The sequence below is a fragment of the Bombus huntii genome, chromosome 1, assembly GCF_024542735.1.
Source record: "Bombus huntii isolate Logan2020A chromosome 1, iyBomHunt1.1, whole genome shotgun sequence".
NCBI lineage: Eukaryota > Metazoa > Arthropoda > Insecta > Hymenoptera > Apidae > Bombus > Bombus huntii.
The window spans coordinates 6,372,382-6,388,533 of NC_066238.1; the positions used below are offsets into that span (position 1 = coordinate 6,372,382).

Genomic DNA, 16,152 nt, shown 5'->3' on the forward strand with positions numbered 1-16,152 from the left:
TATTATTAATGTTATTAATATTAATAGATTTGTATATAAAAGGTATTATATGTTGATTTTCTAATGATTTAGAATTAATAGAGAAAAAGGGGAAAAAGCGAAGAATGGTGTTGAATGTCTTCGATAATTTTGTAACTTAGAGAAATTAGTAGCGTTGAAAAAGTTGGTGAGACCAACATGCGTGAGAATGGAAGAGTAATTAATAATAAGTAAATCGTTGTTAATTGTACTGAAGTAAATTGATCTGATAACGTTGAAAAAGTATTTTTGTTCGAAGAATAATATGTAATCGATTAGTTTGAATGCAACCCGCTTGTATATATCGATTGTAACTGATCTATCATATGGTGTATGTTGTGATTCGGAAACTTGGGGTTGGAGTCCTACGAGTATTATTTTAATTCACGCATGATGCTTAGGATGAATTATATTTTTGATATGGAATATATTTATTAATTTCTATCAATTGGCATTGCGGAGTTTATTTTTTCTCTCAACTTTCATATTTGCTAATATTTATTACTTTTTATTTAAATAAAGAATTTCTTCGAAGATACAAGCATATTTATTATATGTGTTTAATCAAAACCAATATATCATTTATCACGCATACAAACATACACGTACGTTCATAATTCTTTACGTACATATTATCCCAGAACCTGTATGTTTCCCTAATGAGAACGTCACTGAAATTTCCATTCGTTTGTTGAAGATAAGTTCGTTCATTTAAGAAGCAGCTGAGTGATTGCAGTGGATCTATAACTTATGCCAATATTTGAACGGTTTTAAGTCTTTTTGTATATCGTTCTTGATCGAAGGAAAAAAGAAATATATGAGGACTTGTTCTCCAGAGATGCATCCATATATCGTATAATAAAATGTTTACCGTGTAAAGTCGTTTCAGTGTGTGTACACTAAGTCGGAAGTCTATTTTTGAAAATCATCTAGTATGTAGCCACGAGAAAACTCAGTTTTGTTTACAAGGTATAAATCTTGATAAAATGAACATCTGTCTACCAAGGATGTGTACGCAGCTCCTTAAAAAAAATTAGTAGATGCTCATTTACAAGGTAGTTTCACGTAAGTATATACATATACAGCACGTTTCATTATTAAAAGACGATGGACCATGCGTTAAATATTTATCGTTATAATTACGCGTGAATAATATGTATGCAAATGAACTCGGTTGTTTTGAGAGAAAACGATTGCATAGTTTTGAAAAACAATAAATAAGTTTCAATGTAAAATAAAATGTAGTGAAACGATTTCTACAAATATATTTATTGCATCATTATTTTACATTATTCTAAAGTTATTGCGATCTTAAAAAAATATAAAAATTACGGATTATATGGCACACGTTCTTTCGAAATATCGAATTCATTTTCGAGTTAAGGAACAAAGGACGCGCACAGTTCGAAACGACATACAGAATAATAGGGGTGGATTTGTTGAATGACTGGCTGGTATTGAGTGTGTAAAATTTCTGAGAAGTTCAATTAACCGGAAATACGTGCGTATATTTTCAAAACTTGAATTATAGACCCTGGACGAAAAATTGAGTGTGGATTCGAGCGAAGAGTTTATGGTCTCGCCAACTTATTCGTATTTAATCGTCGCTAGTTCAGTACATGTATATAATAGCGCACTCGATTATGCGAATGCAGAGTAAATAACGAGGAGAATGCGTTAATATCGCGATATATCGTTCGTAGACATTTATTGTTAATTATTATTTGTCTGATAGATGTCTAAGAATGATTATGGTTTGTAAAGAGAGATGACAGAGAATGTCGTTATTTGTATTATTATAAATACATGAAATTTGTTCAATATCGTCGTAACCTATCGTGGAATAAATTTTTCTTGCCGACGGTGATTTTATCCGTGTAAAAAAAATCGATCGAACGTTGTCCTACAGCGATTCTGAGACAAAGGAACGAATCGAGCGGTGCGTGGCTGTGAAATCTCGTGGCTAAAGAGATTCGGTTAATTTATAAAATATCCTATGTTAGCTAATATGATTAAACCAATTAAAATTCAAATATAAAAATTGGTTAATATTGACACACACAAGGCTGACGTGGTCAACGTTGTATCTGATATTGAATATTGGTAAGACGTTCGTACAAGAGTGGGATAATAGGAAAAAGTATAAAAAAATATAATTAATGGTGCTGATTTAAAATGTTCGTTTAAAATTAACGCATTAGCGATAAATAATTTTATGAAGATCCTAAAATACAAAGTTAGCTAAAATAAGGCATTTCAAGATTTACTTTCGAATGACGTTATCAACCCTTGAACTGGACTCCGTATTTTATTTCATTCGATTCTTTGCTGTTCTCAATATTCTTTGACATTATAATTTAATTTCAAACAATTTTTAATTTAAATAATGAAATGGATTTTATTTAATTCAAAAATACGACAACGTAGGTAAGCTATTGGTTACAAGGATATAAAAATATAATATTGAAATCACAAAGAACTTTCAAAAATAGGTTACTCGATATAAATCAATCGAGATAGAATGTGAAATGCTACTCAAACCGCAAAGGTTAATTGATTTAAATACAAGAACTCCTTCTTTACTGAAAGTCGCTGATAACTGGCCTGCCTGGCATTATTTTGCTCGTCTACTACGCCTGTAGTAGTTAAATTAGAAAATTAATTGGCTCTTTAAAAATCGTCTTGTAAGATCACTCGATTTTCCCTTCCTGTCTCGATACACAGTGTACTTCACATAATCTTTTTCTTTTTCTACTTCTCTATAATTTTCGAATATACGATGCATGAGAGTGGAAGGAACGAATATTCTGTTCACGAATAACAGTTGGAACGTTAGTTACGGAACTTCAGAATCGAACGAGTTAAAGGAGATAATAACCAAGTATTGAACGTTGGAGGATCGCTGACAACAGATCCTAAAGTAAGAGAAATGTACATGAAAATCTCGAATAAGCGGAGAACTTAATTCCGCAATGTATAGAAGCTATTTATCGTATGCGTTAACTGTGCACCAATTATATTTACGATCGTTGATACGGATTCGTTTTTGCGAATGAACGTATCCTTACTAGTGTTTGCGCGTGAGAATGTATAATAAGCATGTACGAGCGTGTCCTCTGTATTTATAGGAAAAGGATGATAGCTAGTAGCGAAGGAAGAGATAAATCGTACATGTGCGTCGTTAAAGTCGTTCGTATTTTCAGCACCGAAGTGTATTATCGTTCGCGAACTTCAAGCCTGTACATTTTATTTGCGTCGTCGTTGTTTTTGAGAGAGAGAATGAGAGAGAGAGAGAGAGAGAGATAGCAAGCATATGAAATGAGAAAGAAAGAATGAACTACGTGGCGCATCGCGAGTATTTCGTCTGAAGAAATGTAGAATCAGACATGACAAATAAAGAGAAACGGGAGTCGATTGTAGTTTGTGCGCGTCCAAGAAACGACAGTATGAGAATGGAAAAGAATATTTATTTGTAAAATAATCGAAAGAGAAAGAGAGAGAGCCCTGTAAATAAATCTCGTTTACGAACTGGAAAGTTTGGGACGGAATGTAAGATAACTTAATACATTCGAAATAAAAATCAATTATTTTTCTTTAATCGTGTGATACCGTTCTTTATACCTGTTGCACCGACTTAAATTTTGAATTTTCGAACGCTGCAAGGTAATTTTTTTCTTATGAATTTGTGAAAAGATATTATTTTAAAAATATTTTATCAAACATTTTCGTAGGAGAGGATGACCAGCGAACTTGGTTTAATTTTTAATAATTTTGTGCTTTGGTTCCCTGGATTACTTGGTTATGAATCGTAACGAGTGGCAAACAAAAGATAATGTTTCAAGTAACGCGTAACTAAATTTAGTGTAATATTTTTGTTACAAGAGTTGGTTTTGAGAAAGCAATATCGTGTTAAAGATCAAATTGTATTAAACTGATCAGTGTCAAACAATCTGTGACTCAATTAATTCTTTCAAATTACTGGCGAATAACTAAGTTCTTCATGATTTAAATATAAATGAGATTTTGTAAATTTACTTAATAAATTTCCGTTACTTTGAGCATTCTGTGTAATTAATTTAAAGTTATTCATGTCACTCGATCAAAGTTGAAAACGGGATAGAAGTCAAAGAACGAATCTGCTAAGAAATCATGCTCTTACTATTATAATTATTTTCAACTATAACTAAATTAGATTATTTTTGCAAATTTTATGCTACATATAAACAAAACGTTGTAATTACAATTAAAATTATGATCAGAATATCAATAGTTAATTTTCGGAAGCAAAATAATATTTGATCGTACAAATAGGACAAATAATCAACGTCAACCGCATTGAACGTCATTCACCAAATAAAGGTAAACCGTTGTACAAATTCAACAACTACAATGTGTACATTTTACTTCAAACAAATTAAGCTATAATATGTGTTAAGCATAATATTTCACCACCAATTATACTGGTAATTTATGCAAATTCATATATTTATGAATACAATTACAGAAATAGAATTTACATAGAGATTTGTTTAACCTTATTATTATAAGGAATTATTCACCTCGATATTTTGTATATTTTTGCATATGACGAGTATTCTATACATTTTTGTACGTTTAAATATCATATAAATGCATAAACATCCGGAGTCCAATTATTGCAATGTCGATCTTGGTTAACCCAGAAATGCCTGCACTCTTTGAAAAAATGATTATCAAATATCTAATTCTATTTTGTCGTGGAAGAATATTTAACGATCTTAGAATCATTAGAAGATCACAAATTTATAATTTAATTAGACAGAAGTTCGCGACAGAAGTTGTAAAACTGAAGTTCGCGATTGTCTAACTTTATCTAGAACTAAGTATCTTGTTACTCAAGAAGCTCTTTATTTTCAAATTCTTTATCGTCTGAATCCTAGGTCAGTTTAAGATGGATCTTTTACGCTGATAGAAGATTTACGATGTCAGCGCAACAATTAATATTTCAATATTAAACGTATGTACTAGTACATATTCTAACTAGTAAAATGTAAAAGTATTATTGCTATATGTTTTAACAGACAATTTAGATTTATAACGTGGTAATTTCATGAAAAGTTAGTAAGTGATGTTTCGACGAGTAATTACTAATTCATCATTAATTTACATAGTGTTAATTATGGATCGAAATGTCAGAATACTAAGGTATATATCGGTGATAGTATATACGCATACATAGAGGAAAAAATTCTCGTGCCAACATTCTCTGTCGTCGCAATAATTTCTCCGACGATTACGCTGTTCGATTTAAATCTGCCCCTTAAAATCGACGATGAGGGGCGAAGAAATAAAATAATAAATGTCTCTATTCGTGCCGTTATTAAAAAACAATATCGACCAGCAAAAAGTACAGCGGGACAAAGCGAGTAGACCCTGAACGACCAGGCCGATAAAATACGCTTCAGACGCGCTCGAAATCCGTCCCCGAATAGGTTTTTCCCCCTCTGGCTATTCTCTTCGTTGCCTCTCTCTTTTATTTCTTTTTTTCTCTCATTGGAGTTGGTAACGTTTCGTTCGCAGGTTTATCCGGCGTTATGCTGTCGCGCGCGTGACACCGCTCGAAAGTCGAGGCCGGCCCCGTTAATTTACGAGTTTCCCGGAGGTATTACAACAAATCCGCGATCGAGAGACAAAGGCGAGCCTGGCGATTTTCACGCGCGCAAATATATCGATCCAAAGTTTAGTTAATCGCCGGAAACTGCCACCCCCGCGGGATGCCGCAACTGGCTAGAACCACCAGCGGAACGTACAGGCCGTATCAAACCTGACGTTACTGATGGTTATGGGGCGAGAGCGGAAAGTGCGTAGAGGGCGTAGAGTGTATTCACCGATTGGACGAGTAGAATGTAGAATGTAGAGCAATGGTTTGTTGGAAATGGAAGAATGATCGAGGAACGAGGATTGTATTGTGTGACGAGTTTTATGATGGTACGTGCTTTGTTTCTCTTTTCCTACTTTTTTTTTTGTTATTAAATGATGATTTATGGCACGGGGAAGTGTTTAGAATTTTTTTAGGACTCTGTTAGTTTAGGCTCCGTAGAGGAGATATGGAAGAGTACATAGAGTCGATTGATTGACAGGGTGGGAAGGGAGAGCGACTGGAATTTAGGGTTTGGTTGATTGGAAATCATAAAGAATAATCGAGGAACGAAAATTGTATCGTGTGAGTAGTTCTGTAATGATAGAACACGTACTTTGTTTCTTTTTGTTAATTGATAACTTAGGGTGTAGGGAAAGATAGCGTTTTAAGGATTTTTTAACATTCTATTAGCTTAAGCTGCGTAGTAGAGGAGATACAGAAGAATACGTAGAATTGATCGACTGACCGCAGAGAGCAGAATGTAGAGAGTTGGTTTATTAGAAATGGCAGAATGATCGAGGAACGAGGGTTGTATGGTACGATGAGTTTCATAATGGTAGAGCACATATTTTGCTTGTTTTGTTTTGCTGTCGATTGATAGTTTATGGTACAGAGGAAGTGTTAAGGATTTTTGAACGTTCTAATAGTTTAGGTTGCATAGATGAGATACGGAAGAGCAGCTATGTAGGATGGATTGACTGATTACACGAACAGGATTGGTACGTAGGGCTTGGTTTGTTGGAGATGGAAGAATAATTGAGGAACGATGATTGCATTGTGTCAGGAGTTTTGTAATAGTTGAGTACGTACTCCGTTTACGTTTTGTCGTTGCTAATTGCTAGCTTATGGCGTAGGGAACGGTAACATTTTAAAGAATTAAAAAAATTTTAATTTTTGGCTGTGTAGAGGGGAGTCCTCCGACTGATTGAGCGAGTAGAATGTAGGGCGTTGGTTTAATGAAAATGGAAGCATGATCGAGGAAAAAAGATTGAATTTTCTAACAATTTCATAAAAATAGAGCACGTCTTTTCTGCTGATTTCTAATTTATAATGCGGAGAGAGGTAGTGTTTTAAGCTAACCTATTTTAAATATTTTTTAGCTCTTTAACTAATTAATTAATTTAGGCGACATTTTACCTAAATTACGTGTATTTCGTGCTTTATGTTATATTAACTTATATATATACGAATTATCCAAATTTTGTCAATAAATATGTCAATCATCTACATTTTATTATACTTTATGAAGTTAAAAGAAGGGATGGGTAATATAAGCGAACTTTTACTTTGTTAGAAGCTATTTTATGGAGGCTAAATTTTTTAACTTTATAACAGGCTAACAGAAGCGGATTTTTTTTTTAAACTGCACAGGACGATATTATCGATTTCCATTCAGGAGGTGACACAGGATGAATTCTGTAACCTGATATCATTCATTGGGAAATGATAATGTCAATATTTGCATTCCTCGATGTTCGATAACTCATATATTTAACAAAACTTGGTGGCATTATTCGACCTGTGAACCAAAGGTGTATTGAAATTGAATACGCACCGTATTGATACAGACACTCAGCTGTGTTAAATTAGATTAACAATACGAGTCTTATTACTTGTGCAAGCGAGCGAACATGGAAATCAGTGTTTCTACTATGTTATTTGGAAAGCGTTTAGTATCAAATTAATAATCTTTTCTCAGAGAGTTCTCTTCCCACGCATGTTACATCGTTACCCTTCAGTTTCCTATTAATTCATAGCAATTATTTGATATTAAATATATGGAAACCCCGAAAAAGGGGTTCTACAGCATATTTCGATTAAAATTGAATTAACTATAAAGTATGGTTCTACAGTGCCTGTTTTGATCGTATTAGTTCACCAGAAGGCTATGCAATGTTGAACTCAAGAAGTATGTTAGAAATTAGATAGTGTGTTCTAAAAACCGTTTTTTCCCCCAAAATATGCTAATGTATCTTAGACCCTCGAGTCATTTCCATTTTAAATATTCCGTAAAATATCCCGGTTTCCATTTCATAAAATGGTAGAATATAGATAGACTATTTCCAGTTTTAATAGACAATCCTTGAGAATACGTAAATATCTAACATTAAAAAATAATCTGATATTCGGTAAGCTTATAATGTGCATTGACAGAGATGAGCATCATTCAATAAAATATTTGAGAAATTATTATTCGGATAATATGTCGTCTTATGTGGCTGGAGGTTATTTTGAAATGATTCTTTGAAATTACTAAGAAAATGATCATTTCATGAATTATTTCATTATTATTATACAAATTGTCTTATATATAGCTTTGTTTTATATATTTTTTCAATAGATAAATAATTAAAAAGTTTTATGTTGCGCAAAATAGATGTTTCATTTTTGATATTCTGGGTCATCGGTGGTGGCACGAAGCCTGTTAATTTTAATTAGAAATTCTGTCCGCTTGTACAAACAAATCATATGTACGGTATCTCCTGAGGGAAAATTATTACGTAATAACATTTCCCCGAGTAAATTATTATATCGAGATTTAGGTATCAATTAATTTTATTTTTATGTTTCAATTACCTAAACTCTAAATTATAATTAGAATTGCTATAAGTTAGAGGTACGTTTTATCATCCTTTGCAGTGGAACAATTTTAGTAATTTTAGTTACATGATTACAGTTCTCTTATTGTTTGTAACCATATTGTTGTTAAGATACAAATAAAATTATTTGGAGAATATAATCACTCACCTATTGGATCATCGATTAAATTAACGTAATAAAATTATGATCTGAATTATTTTTTATTTTGTTTACTTGAAAATTACAATGTCTCCGTATTAATTCTTCTTCTGTGCTCTTTAAATTAATTTTATATTTCCGCGGGTATTTAATTTCTCTATTCTTTCGACATTCATTTTCGACATTTTTATACCCTTCACTTTTCTCAATATGTTCATTTTTTAAATATCGGAATTTGAAGGATTCCCCGACACAGGAATTATCTTCACTCGTTATTAAATACCTTACTTTTCGATTAAGCTTACTGGCTTAAGAAAGATAGTATACTTAACAAACTTTAGAAACGTTCCAGTCATCTTATTCTTTTAACGCTTAATCCTCGTTGAATACGAGTGTTATTGAATTGTCTGTGTAATTTTTTTGAATAAATATCTCTGCTTCAAGAGGTCGATCTATAGTACTTCCCAAGTGTACAATAATGCTTTTGAAAATATTCTACCTTCCGATTCTAAAACCAAATCCCTGGAGGACTTCACATCCACCTTTCCGATGCTGGTGAATAATGGTGGAATTTCCTTCGGGCTCTGAATCCTCGCACCTATCTCTGAGAATTGCTGAAAACTCGCTTCTATTTTATATTGCGAGATCCTCTGAGTGCATAATATCTCAGACTGTTATTGAAAATAAAAAGACTGGAAAACTCTGAATTTGGAGAAACATATTTTATACAATTATTATTTCAAGATTGCAATAGTGGTAGTAGTATTATTTTATTTAAGCGTTCTTTCCGAGAAATGGATTCTTCGGTTTCTCTATTTTCTGTACCTTACGCTCCATTTATTTTTACTTAATCTGTTCAACGTTCTTATTGTACCATTTCACATTATATTAAAGTTTCTAAAAGTTTCATTCTATTATATTGCATTATATTACGTTTCTTCATGTCCATTGTGCATATACTTACAGAGCCGCTAAAAAAGTATACGAAAAATCGCATATTCTTGATAGATCGTAATTTAGTTAGAAAATAGTTATTTAGTTAATAGTTTAGTCACAAATAGATAGTTACAGGACGAATGTATCCTTTACTAAAGCAATCCTAGAATATTACAATATGATAAAATTGATTTGAGTTCATTGGTCTCGTATACTCAGCTCTTCGATCATCAATTTATACATCAGAAAAAGATAAATTATTTCCAAATTGATAGAGAGATTATTGTGATTAATTCGAACAATGACACGCGTTTTCAAAATCGGTTAACGCTTTGACAAATCGTGTAAACAAATTTAAAATTAATCGCGCATCTAATTTTAAATATACAGTTCAAAGGTTTATGATACACCTATGTTGATTCCATAAGAAAATAGTAAGTTTTGACCATCAGTTTGCTATTAATATATGGATATTTAATATTCATGTATGAATACAAATCCACCAAAATTTTGCATATATTTATAAACAACGGTGTATTTATCTATTTTTACCAATTCTTATTTTCATTTCAAGATATTTATACCATATTATTCCAACAGACTATGCTTTATTTGTAGCTTAAATAAAATATGCTCAAATATGATTTATCTGTGGAATATTTTCACAATGTTTATTCAGCTTTTGTCAACAACGAAAAATATGTTCCAAAGGTCGAATAAACTCCCGATGAAAGACAGTAGTAATTTTAGACTCACAGATTAAGTTGTTTGAAATTCAAAGTCGTGGTGGCTTGGATTACGCTACGCAGATGACAAAAATTCATTGCTCTGTTTGTTTTCAATCTGTGCCGTTTTCCTAACAGCAGCTGCGTTGAAATACGAACTTCTTTCTTTCATGACACTCGAGTAAATCTACACGAGCGTACTTCGTGATACGCAGCGAATGCAAAGCAATACAAAATACGGTCATACATTTTTCATTATATGTCCCTCCGCCACTTGAAAATTTGGTTTAAATTACAGATAAAAATTGAAAGTCCTGTTTCATTTTCGTTAAAGAGGAATTCCTTTGTTGAATTCCTCCTAACCGATATTTCATTGCATCTTATTCTCGACTTGTTGCTCTTCGATTAATTCAATGTCGGTAATTTAATTATCAATTAGAAGATTATTAGTGATACCATGAGAGAGTATTAGTTAACTATTTAAACTATATATTCTAAATATGTAATAAATTAATATTATTTATTATTGTTATTCGTTACTTGTTTTACGTAGTCCTTCCCTTTTGGGTTTGGACAAACTTCCGTTTTTATATTATATTACATTATTCTTCAATTTTTCTTAAAATTTACATTACACTTCACATACAACAGACCACAAAATATGGAATTTTAAATAACAATATACATCTTATAATGGGTACAAAATTAGTTATATTATTATTAGTAGTATTTACTATTGGTATATTATACTAGTATATATTATTAGTACACTAATATATAATAACAACACATTAGTAATGTACTATATGTGCAATTATATGCAACAGTTAGCATCCAGAAGTCGAGTTAACTTACAGCCTTTTTTTTTAATTGTTATTTCAGTTTGTATCTTTCATTCTGTCATATTTAGGCCAATCTAAAATTCGGAGTTTCATTTCCAAACCCCAGGTATTGTTGTAGAACAATACTTTACTTTTAAATAAAAAATTTTGTACGACTTATGATACGAATGAGTTGATCTCAACGTGTCTGACGTATCGTTCACTTATACTACTTATGTGACGAAAATCGATGTTTGTGCTACTGCTCGTGGCTTAAACGTTTATTAATTAGTTTAAATCGACTAAAAGAAGTTTTTTATGGACTTTTGAATTTATTGTCTCTTTTTCACTTTTATTGCTATAAATCTGGATATGATTTTGATGAAACATTTGTTATGGTTTAAAGATTCATTTATCAGAAGTATATTGTTTATCGTAGAGTAACATATTGAGAAAAATATTGAAATTATTTTTTATATGGCATATATTATATTGTAATATATTCTGAAAAATATCTCTGTGTCGAAAAATGCTTATATATAATTGAAATCATAATTAACTTTAATTAATTATTCACTAATTTCCACTTTTTAACAGTGCAGTGGTATCATTACAAGAATCATAATAGGTTAATATCTTATATCAAATTTATTCTAGTTATGTAGAGGAAATGTAAAATTTTAATTAAAGATAACACATACAGAAAGTTAATAATACTTAGCGTTTTTGAAATTCAGCTTTATGTACACAAATAAAGGAAGTGACTTTTAATTTTCTTCTGATTCCACAATTTTCTGATTACGCTTAGGTCTTCTTTTCCTTATGTTGTTCTCAGTTAATTCTTCCCAAATTTAATTTCCCGCCTATACGAAAACTTCCTTATATTTTCATATCTAATTACATGAACTTTTCCAACCTACTTGAAAACTAGATCAGAAATGTTTTATGATACTTTAATCCAAAGTATATTAATATTTATTCTAAATATCTTGCTGAAGCGCATAAAATTCTTTTTATCAGTTCTCTAACGTAATAAACAAGATGCGATAATGTAAAACATTTGTCGCTATCTTTCCTGTTTCGAAATATGAAGTTTTCAATTTTACAAACTTTCTACGAACCAAGGTAGGAAAGATTGTAATTGAAAAAAAAAATGAGAGAGGGAGATCTAGCCAGGATCTCATCGTGGCTTATAATAAATATAACTTAAAGTTTAAATATAAGTTTAATTTTACTTTGGTCTACAGTTTCAATCCACGAGATTGAAAATTATCGAAGATGATAATAAGCAATCAACTGCGGTGTGAGTGATTCATTTCAGAGAGTCATAACATTTCAGAAATATCAGAAACTCATTATTGATTATTGTACATAGCTAGAATATTTCTATCTTGTCATTTGCACATGACTTACCGAAAAATGATAATGGCGTAGGTCAAAATTTAATGAATTTGAACGCGGTCACGTATTGCAGAAAATGCCTGAAAATAGACTTGTCACGTTTTCTTCGTTTTCTGGCCTTCAAATATTTTCACGTTCGAGATCCCACCACGCTTATTGTTAGCCAGACTCGTTGCGAGCGTTCACACCAAACTTTTATTCCCACACAGGGATTACTACAAAGAAAATATCGATCGTGGAATTCGTTCCTGAATCGCATTGTTTCAGGTCCGAAGCTTCTCTCCTCTTTCATCCTATTGAGTACATTACACGTGTTAGTCGAAATCGAGCGTTATGAAAGTGGTGCGTCCTAACGTACGCTCGAATGATGGAATTTGCAGCTTTCGGACCGTTTGTCAAAAAAGGAAATCGCAGCTGATTTCGTTACTTGGATTGCGAGGATGCCACGCCGTGTAACTTTCAATGGAGTTAGTTCACCGTTGATTACGTTACAACTCGAGCGCCCACTCTATGGCGCTGCTTCATAGACGCGAGTTAGACGCGTTGATGTAAACGGTACGCTTCCATGCAACGGTCATTGTAAAGCAATGTGCACCTGTCCACGAAACAGCAGCGAACCGTTTTCGTTGCTACGCGTTTTCGTGATGAAGACCGACGTTAACATTGTCAGTAGCGAAACGCTATACGTTGCAGCTATAAACGAATGTAGCGATATAGGATGAAAGCGTCTTTCTCATCGCTCGACATTTTAATAATGTTACAAAGAGCATGTCTTACTGTACGCTTCGTAGACCGAACACCGACGTAGACGTATCGTCACGTTTAATAGACTACGCTTACGCTTCTGTGAAACGACGCTTCGTGGGTAGTGGGCCTATGTCTTTTATTCGCAGCGGGATTCAATGGACCGACCGGGATTGTCGTAGGGAGGAGCATACAACCTGGTCATGGTATCATTCACGCAACGAGCGGACGAGCCTGGTCATGGTTTCCAGCGTGAATGCGGACGCGTTTGATTAAACGTAATCTCGTGATGGGATCGGGAAAAGTAAGATTGAATGCAGCACGAGTCTCCAGGCATTAACCCCCTTTTCCTTCCACGATGGATCGTTTTGTGTTACACAGTTAATCAATTCGTTGCTCCCGTTATTAGAAATTCCTCTATCAGTCAGGCTTTAGTTTACTTTATTTACCTTTCCTACCTTTTACGTTTTTGCTTGTTCTTGGGGTTTTCTATGATGCCAAGTACATACTGAGACGTGTAAAAATAAATAAAGCTTGGAGATTTTTTTTTTCGTATGTAATTACAGAATGAAAAGTTCATTTTGTGGGATGAGATCCATGGAATTTTTATCTTCGCTTTCCAATTCTTTTAAAACACACACTATCGTCATTGAGTAGGGGATTTTTAATAGATGTTATTTTTGAAAAATATTCTTGCTTTAAATCCTAAAAGCTCTTCAAAGGACCACTACGGTTTTTATTTCCAAGGCTGATATCGTTAAAAGAAAAAAAATTTAGGAAGTCAACCAGAAATAGTACGTTTATCAGTAGTATTCCTTTTAGAAACTATAGTAGCTACAAAAAGTGTTTGCACGCTATCGCATTTATTATAGCATATTTACATAGTAAGTAATTAGGTACAAGTATATGCGATTTCGTATCATTTAGTAGTATATGTATACATGTATAAATAATACTTTCATATGACTAGAAAAATTTAATATTATGAAAATTAAATATAAAACTTGACAAAAAATGCCTCATTTGAAAATAAAGGTGTGTGCAAATACTTTTTCGATCCACTGTATATTAATCTTATTTATGCAGAATGATTAAACTTAAACTCATAAAAGAAAAGTAGAATATTAAAGAACTTGGGGCACTGTTTCAAGCAGAAGCAAATAAAATTAGAATGAAAACAAAATAAAACGGTATTTACGTCTGTATAAACCATACGATCCAAGTAACTTTTGATATTATCACCATAAAGAATTAATAAAAATTAGTTTATAAAATTCAGAGATGATCAGTTTGGCTTCTGGCATATTCATATCAGAACCTAATATAAGCTTAGTTTATTTTGGTCATTATGAGTACTTGGATTGTTGAACTGGATATTGTGTTTCTTTATTGTGTTTATAGATAATATTTGCGGTTCTGTTGAAGTTCCTTTGGTTATTTCTTTTTCAATTATTTTGTATACTTTCGGTTGTTTCTCCATCAGTTTGAGGTTGTTCTAATATTTTTTTATTGGTTTTGGAGCAGTTACCATGTCGTTCATGTCTTAGTTTTACGTATTTTTTGATCTTTATTATATTTCGTATCATATTTTCATCTTTGATATTAGTTGTATAAAATCTAATTCTGATATTGTATAATTGCAAAATTAACTACCATAGTAAAAATTCACGTCTAAAAAATGGTTCTCTAATAACTAGTTTAGAGGATATTTAAATGATACAAACACAATACCTAAGATATATTAATTGGTAATTTTATAATTATAATGTTTGTTGGTTTTCGTAAAGGATATGTTTGGTGTTGTTATAGATAATTTGATGGTGTGACAGTAATTCGATGGTGTGGCTGGTTAAATTTTAGGATGTTAAGTCATCAGTAAAGCTTGAAACAGTTAGGAAGCAGTCAAGCTTTTGGCATTAGTTGGCTTAAATTAATTAGTCTTAGAAGCAATTAGGCATCCAGCAATAGTCAGTTAACATCTAAATTGCTTGAGCTGCAGTCAAATTAGCGAGCAATTTAACTCAGATTACTGTTTCGGATACGAAACAGGCGTTAAACTGCTCTTAATCGTTGACCATTCGTTTTTTCTCGTAAGAAACTTATGATTTTATTTCGAACGATTTTAATTTGCAAGTTAAATCAGTCAATTTTAGTTTTTCTGTTTAATCTTAGTTCTTCTTTATTGTTTTTAGTTTTCAAAGTTTTCGAAAGTTTATTAATAGTAGAGGCATCATGCTACGTGTAAATTTGTAGGAATTTGAAACCCGAAGACTTACAGATACCTTGAATGAACTTTCTTTCTAAACTCCGCATCATATTAATAGTTTCATTATGTTTTAACAATTAGAAGCTTTCTAACCGATGTATAAAAGTATGTAGAGTGTTCAAGCATTGATTTTAGATATAATACTCGAATAATAAATCGTGACGCGAAGAAAGAAATTTAAAGTTCAGATATAAAATGTTCTGAAATGTAGAATACGACAATTCTATATTAAACCTAAAAGTACAAATTTAAGGACGCTATCGTCGCTTTTATTTCGAAAATAAAAAATACAACAAAACCGTTTTCATTTTTTTAAAGATGAAAGATCGAATTCCACGGAAAATGTAGGTACATCACAAATTATTTTAGATGTTTACGCTATTAATTCTTCAAAAACGCTATTTATATTCATATTTATTCAGCGGAAACATCACGATCAGCTATTCCACCGCTTACTATTTTCAACCTCGTCATAATCTCCGAAGGGGACGAAAATCGATATTCGTTGCTATTGCATCTTTAAAAGGTTCGAATTTCTCAGATTTAACCTATATTCGATAGAAAACCCGTGCCATTATAAGTTTACCCATTTTATGAGGTAGT

General features: G+C 32.1%; 1 protein-coding gene and 1 long non-coding RNA gene across 3 annotated transcripts in view; one reads left to right on the forward strand and one right to left on the reverse strand.

The window, feature by feature from the left end:
• LOC126863413 (uncharacterized) overlaps positions 1-16,152 on the forward strand; it is a 187,644-nt gene that overhangs the window by 80,851 nt on the left and 90,641 nt on the right. The gene's annotated exons all lie outside the window — the stretch shown is intronic.
• The window catches only part of LOC126863481 (uncharacterized), a 511,613-nt gene continuing 495,559 nt past the window's right edge, over positions 99-16,152 (reverse strand). Inside the window, exon 2 of the long non-coding RNA XR_007688872.1 lies at positions 99-810. This is a non-coding gene — a long non-coding RNA (uncharacterized LOC126863481). The remainder of the gene's footprint in view (positions 811-16,152) is intronic.